The sequence below is a fragment of the Echinops telfairi genome, unplaced genomic scaffold (assembly GCF_000313985.2).
Source record: "Echinops telfairi isolate 266 unplaced genomic scaffold, ASM31398v2 ScPeMD7_7420;HRSCAF=8458, whole genome shotgun sequence".
Taxonomy (NCBI): Eukaryota; Metazoa; Chordata; class Mammalia; order Afrosoricida; family Tenrecidae; genus Echinops; species Echinops telfairi.
Window position 1 is genome coordinate 47,211,388 of NW_022111320.1, and position 6,744 is coordinate 47,218,131.

Genomic DNA, 6,744 nt, shown 5'->3' on the forward strand with positions numbered 1-6,744 from the left:
ATTATTTTACTCTATTAGGCCTTTACACATAGGACCTTATTACACATAAACACCAGCTCTATCCTCCTGAGGTACTCGATAGTAACATTTAATCTTACTAGCTTCAGCTCCACTTTTTAAAAGAAGACGTCGCACGGCTATACGCCTGCACACCCTTGATTCTAATCTTCAATTCAAAAGTTCTCACTCTCCGGAAGCTTTTTCCTGTTTTCACCTGATATCTTACTTTTGGGGGCACACACATGCTTTTATGAGGGGCCTTCAAAAACTCCATTCTCTTTTAATTTCATCTTTCCGTGAACTGTGAAGTCCGCTTTTCATGTATAGTATTATGTGTTTTCTATTTTAGCAATAGCGTACATAGTTATCTTACTCTGTATTTTGTTGCGAGATTTATCCAAGCTTATATCTGTAGAGTTAGTTCATTCATCCTCAGGGCTGGCCCTATCTAAATTACCCATCGTTTCAAGAAAAAGGTTTTACAATGTTTCCTCTTTTGTTGTTGTTTCCTTTGCTCCAGAAAACCAGTATTGACCTCTCGCTCCCCCACGTCAGCAGGGGCGTTCTGGGTTGGGAAGTGTGCCTGACCAGCGCATGACTGCGTGCCAAATGGCTCCCACTGTGTCGATTATTGTTGTATACATTCCCCAGCCGGAACAAAGATCCCCTACACCTTGACACTTCAGTCATCGCAGGCTTGTTGATTTTGACAAATGTGCTCCCTGGGAAATGGCGTCTAATTGCCCTTTTAATTTGCCCCTTCCTGATTCCCGATGCCCGGGTGTTGTCATGCTGGTGGGCTCTTTGAGTTTCTCGTCTCTGATCCGCTTCCACGTGTCCTTCTCCAGGTTTGTCTTTCCAATGGCTCCATATGGATTCTCTGTCCAGTAAACGCAGTGCGAATATCCCCTCCCAGCCTGTGGCTGGTCTGTGCGTCTTTCCAGGCAGGCCAGCCCACAGATGGCAGTTTGGGTCTGAGAAGGGGTGAGTATGATGGCTTGGAAAGGCTGCTCCTCGCTGGGTGTCAGAGAAATGAGACCAGAAAGCTGGTGAGTCACCCATACTCCTCAGACTCTGCTGCTCCTGGAAACGTACCTGAAGGCAGCAGCCCTCACCCTTCACTTTGCTTCCCTGGGGGAAAGTGAGACCTGCTTGACCCCCAGGGCAGGGTCCCAGGACTGTGGCTCAGAGCCCCTTTTAGCGCCCCGTCTGGCTGGCGCTCCCGAGTCTTGTCATGCGTTGTTAAGGCAGTGGTGCTCTGCTGGGCGACCACAGTACCTAGTCCCAGGTTTCGAGCCCTGACAGCCCCACCCTGTCAGCCAGGACTGTCTTGATAACTGCTCCTCTCTCCAGAGCTCATCTGTATCTGTTGCCGTCTAGATCCTCCCCACCCATTCTTAGCTCCAAGGTGAGACAGACTAGAACCACCCCGGAGGATTTCCAAGGCCACGATCTTTACCAAAGCTGACTGCCCCATGAGGCTCCTGTGGAGTGGAGAGCCTCGGGTTAGAACTGCTGACCTTGCAGCTGAGCCCCTTCGGAAGTGCACTTCCTTGAAGTGAATGAATCCCTGGCTTGCTTAAAATTTAACCGTAATTACTCTTTTAGCAGAGTCTAATCTTTGTTGTTGTTTTTGTTTGTTTGTTTGAAACTAGCTTGTGTGTTACTTGAGCTCCGGTGTGTGTGTGTGTGTGTGTGTGTGTGTGTGTGTGTGTTGAGCTCCGGTGGTGTCCTAGGTTGTGTGCTGGACTGCTAATCACAAAGTCAGGGTTCAAACCTATCGGCAACTGCTCCGGAGAAGGATGAGGCTTTCTGCTGTCATAAAGACTTACAGCCTCAGGAACCAGCAGGAGCCTCGGCTGTGTCCTGTAGGGTTGCCGTGAGCTGGAATGCACTGGATGGTAGTGAGTGAGAGTTAGAATCTTAGTCACAATTTTAATTGTCTTGATTCTATTGGTCTGTTCCCCGAGCCTGGTAAGTCCGTGAGCTGGAGTTCGTCCCTACTGTACGTGAGCCTATTAAGTCCGTGAGCTGAAGTTCGTCCCTACTGTACGTGAGCCTCGTGTAAGTCCGTGAGCTAAAGTCCGTCCCTACTGTTCATGAGCCTAATAAGTCCGTGAGCTGGAGTTCATCCCTACTGTTCGTGAGCCTATTAAGTCCGTGAGCTGGAGTTCGTCCCTACTGTACGTGAGCTTAGTAAGTCCGTGAGCTGGAGTTCGTCCCTACTGTTCGTGAGCCTATTAAGTCCGTGAGCTGGAGTTCGTCCCTACTGTACGCGATCCTCCTCCTCACCTCGGTGCGTTTTACCCACAGAGCTCCTTCTCACAGTGCCCCTCACTGCCCCCCATAAGTACGTCCCTGTTATTCTTCTAGACCCACTCAGTCCTTAACTTCCACTCTAAACCCATCTCTTAGTTTTCCAGCTTGCCTCTAGTGAGAAGTTAGTGAGCGCTTAGCCTCAGAACCACAAACTAACTTTAGGTCAGTCTGTCCTCCCCAGGGCAGTGGTCATGCAGCAATGGACTTCTTGCCTTCCACATGGGAGACCCAGTTGGATTTGCAGCCGGTGCACCTCGCCTGTAACTACCACCTATCTGTAAGCAGAAGCTTGGGTGTGCTTATAACACTGAACAGCTTTCATACTAAGGTAGGGTAGGAAGGAATGCCTGGTGACCCCTTCCGAAACTCGAGCTCACCAGTGTGGTCCGCCCGTGGTGGGGAGGACTGAGCAGCATCAACTTCTGTTGTGCAGGGTCCCCATGATTTGGGAGCCACATTGACGGTAGCTTACAACGACGACAGCATGTGGCATATGTTCACCACGTGCTTCTGTCTGTTCAGGAATACTTTGGACATATTGTCAGGAGAGACCAGTCCTCGGAGAAGGACCTCATGTTTGGTGGAAGGGCAGTGAAAAAGAGGACGGCCACAGCGGCTGCAGCCATGGGCTCAGGCAGAGGGACAGGTGTGAGGATGGTGGGGGCCGGGCAGGGTTTCTTTCTGCTGTGTGAAAGGTTGCTGTGGGTCAGGCCAATTTGATGGCACCTAACAAGAGCAAGCACCACCATATTTGTGTGTATGACAAGCTTCTCCGGGGCAGGGGAGGCTTCTCTTAACGTCTTCTGGGCCAGGCGCCCAGAGTGTTTAATGGTTAAGTGGAACCCAGCATCTTTGAGTTTCTGTTAGACACTTCGTACAGATCTGCACAGAGGAGTTTACCAGTTGTTAAAAACATCCATTGAATCAGTCAGTTCACAAAAGGTTGCGGTTTCCCACACCGTAAACTCCTGGGGCACCGTATTCATTGCAAACAGCCATAGCCCAGCACCGAGCCCAAACCAGAACCAGACTCACTGCCATCGAGTTGATGCCGACTCCTGGCAACCCAATAAGACAGGGTCGAACTAACTGCCCTTGTGAGTTTCCCAAGAGTGCAAGTGCTTCTTTACAGCAGTAGAAAGCCCCGCTGTCTCTCAAACAGCAGCTAGTGATTTTGAACGGCCAGTCTTGTGGATCACATCCATTACGCCACCAGAGCTCCCCTGTAAAACATGACAGCCTTAGAAACCTTATGGAGGAGTTCTACTCTGTTCTACAGGGTCGCTGTGAGTTGGACTTAAACTTGATTGCAGCGTTTTCTGTGGGGGCTGCTGTTTCTGTTCTGAACAAAATAAACAGAAGTCAGAGGAAGGGAGACATCAAACAGTGCCCTGGAAAACAAACCCAACACTGTCACGCGTCATGTCCCAGCATAGCCAGGATAGGAGTGGAGTGGCGGTCATCAGGCAGGCAGTCCTGAGCCGTGGACGTCTCTGCGGGGCCATTGGAAGCCAGAGAGAAAGGGTCCGCGTTCAGTGGTCAGAAAAGCCTGTCCTGCCAGCCGCGTTCTTCCGAAACGGATAGAATGTCTGGTGACATGTGGTGGTTTTGTTGTGTTCTCATGTGTCATGTGCACAGATGGTGGGGAAATAAAATTACCCGCCTCCCACCGCGGCTGTCTCCCCAGCACCTTCTGGTCCAGAATCAAGTGATGAAAACATCGAGATGCCAAGCTGCACCCCCAGCGCTGGGCTTGGGCTAATGTGTGTCGGGCACCAAGCCACCAGACACTGCCCTGGTGGAGGGCTCCGCTGGAGCCTTTGTGCCAGTGACTGTGGAGGGCGAGGAAAGCTGAGGCAGCATGTGGGCCTGGCAGCCGCAGCCTCGCAATGTGATCATGCACAACCGTCGGGAAGCTAGGCGAGCTCTTAGCAAGGGAACGGTAATGTATGGTTCATCAGGCTCCAACTTGCCAGTCAGCCAACAAGTGTTTCTTATAAGCACCCGGAGAGTGGGTTGCATGGAATTCCACTTCCCAGTTTTCCCGTCTCCTGCCACCTGAAAGTGGATTATGGGGCTGGTCCTCTCAGGTGACACCTGAAGGGGGAGACTGAGTCGCTGGTCCAGTGACCCAGGGTGGGTGCCTGCTGTGACCCCAGGGACTGTCAGGTGGATGTTTTTCCTCGGAAGTCGTCGCTAGATTTCACTCAAGCAGGTTATTAAACTTGCCCAACAAAATTAATTGACCTGTTTCTCATTTCTTGGAAATAAAAATAATTGAATCTGCTCCAAAGAAACCAACAACACTGTCTGAAAAGAGCTGTGTTGGCAGAAGCCGTAAGCTGGCAGAAAGCAGGCCGCTCTCCAGTGGACGCCAGAGTGATTTCAGAGTGTGTGTTGTGACTGGGGAGGCAGGCAGGAAGTGGGTCATCCCCGAGCTGGTTGGGTCCTACTTTGTAACGAAGATGCTGCTTTCTCTTTGGGAGGTGACCTGCTGCCCCAGCCACTCCCCACTGCTCTGCTGCGGTTGCTCCTCCTTCCTGTGTTGGAGGAAGAGCTGTCCCTCAGCCTGTTTCTTTTCTTTCTTCTTAAAAAAAAAAAAGTATTTAAAAATTGTATGCTTAGAATTCTAGTATTTTTTTTTCTTTAAAGAAAAGGACTCAAGCTAAGACTAGTTACCTCTGTCCCTCAGTAGGCCCCTCCCTCTTTTAAAAAATATTTATTTAATAAATCATTTAATTGGGGACTCCTATAGCTCTTATAACAATCCATACATCAGTTATGTCAAGCATGTTTATATATAGGTTGCCATCATTTTCAAAACAATTTCTTTCTGCTTGAGCCCTTGATATCGGCTCCTTTTTTCCCTCCCTTTCCCCCTCCCACACTCGGGACCCCTTGATAAATTACAAATTATTATTATTTTCATATCTCGCACCGCCCGCTCTCTCCTTTCACCCACGACTCTGTTGTTCGAGATCTCGTGCTGCAGACTGCTCACTGCGGAACGTCGCCTGTGCGCTGCACTGCTGCTGCTTTGGATCCAAGCACACGGAACTCTCTTTGGATTTTTGCATTTTTTTATTGGAGTTTGGTGACACTTTACAGAGCAGATCGCGGTTTTACTTACAACAGCCCACACCTTTTATTCCAACTCATGCATTGCAATCCCACCACGGATCCCACTTTCTCCCCGTGTTTCCTGTTTCCATCCCTCCTTCTTCCCTGGCCTTCTGTCCTTGGATAAGCACCGCCCTTCTATGAGGCCCCTCCCTCTTGACAGTGACCCCTGCCAGTCTCCTGGTATATACGGAGCCTTGTCTGTGCATTGCTGTATGGAACTGCCTTCTCCTGTAACCCTTTCTCTTTGTCTGCTTGCTGCCAACCTCCAGCACGAGGTCTCCAACAAGTGTAGAGGGAGACAGGAGAACCCTGCTGGGGTGGGCCATGGTCACATGACTGCGTCCACATCCGAGTCTGGCTTAGCTCAGACAATCCCTCTGGCAAGCTCTGGTCTCAGACTGCCCGGGCCCACCAGTAATGCCAGGTCTTCAGTCTTCATAACTGGCCTGGGCCTGCCCCGGACACCCCCTTGCTGTCACAAACCTCAGCTGGACTTGCTGTGCTGCCAGTGCCTCTGTGCTGCTCGGTGGCCAGTCTGCTGTCTGATCCGTCTGCCACTTTGCTCTGTGTGGCAGAAGGACTGGTTCTTGGGAGCCATGGGTTCTGGTCTTAGCTGGCTTGTGGACGTTAGGAAATCCTGGCTAGACTGGAGGGGAGAAGCCAGGGAATTTCTTTGCCCAATAACACCCCAGAAAAAGCAATATCCTAAAGGGTGTTTGTTTTAGTTAGAATTCTTGGCTACCAGCAATAGAAACCTAGCTTAGACGTTAGTTCCCTCCCGACCCCTGGTGCAGTGGTGATGCATTGGGCTGTGATCCAAAAGATCAGCAGTTCGAAACCACCAGCCGCTCTGCATTCTGTGGCAGAAAGACAGGGTTTTCTACCCCTGTAAAGAGTTGGCATCTCAGAAACTCACAGGGGCAGTTCTACCCTGCCCTGTGGGGTCGCTGTGTGTGGCATTGACTCAATGGCAGCAGTTGCCTTGTGGGCTGGTATGCCTGCCTTGAATTTAACTGGTCCAGCAAATCCCCTCAGAAGCCACTTTTAATCAATCAGTACTTTTAAAACTGTTGAAAGTACCCTGATAAAGACCAGCATTCTTACTGAGAGAACTTGTCTGCAGCCAGCCAGTGGGCCCAGAGACATGTTTCCACATGCGGTGTTTGGAATAGACCTGTGAAGGTAGAAAGTGGAACTGCAGTCGCACGCTCTTACCTAACCTCCTATAGCCTTCTCTCAGTTCTCCAGGCTTATGTGGACACGGGGCCAACTGGCTCTTACCTAACCTCCTATAGCCTTCTC

At 50.4% G+C, this 6,744-nt stretch overlaps 1 protein-coding gene across 1 annotated transcript in view; it reads left to right on the plus strand.

Annotated features, from left to right (window-relative positions):
* LARS2 (leucyl-tRNA synthetase 2, mitochondrial) overlaps positions 1–6,744 on the plus strand; it is a 165,670-nt gene that overhangs the window by 15,268 nt on the left and 143,658 nt on the right. The window lies entirely within an intron of this gene.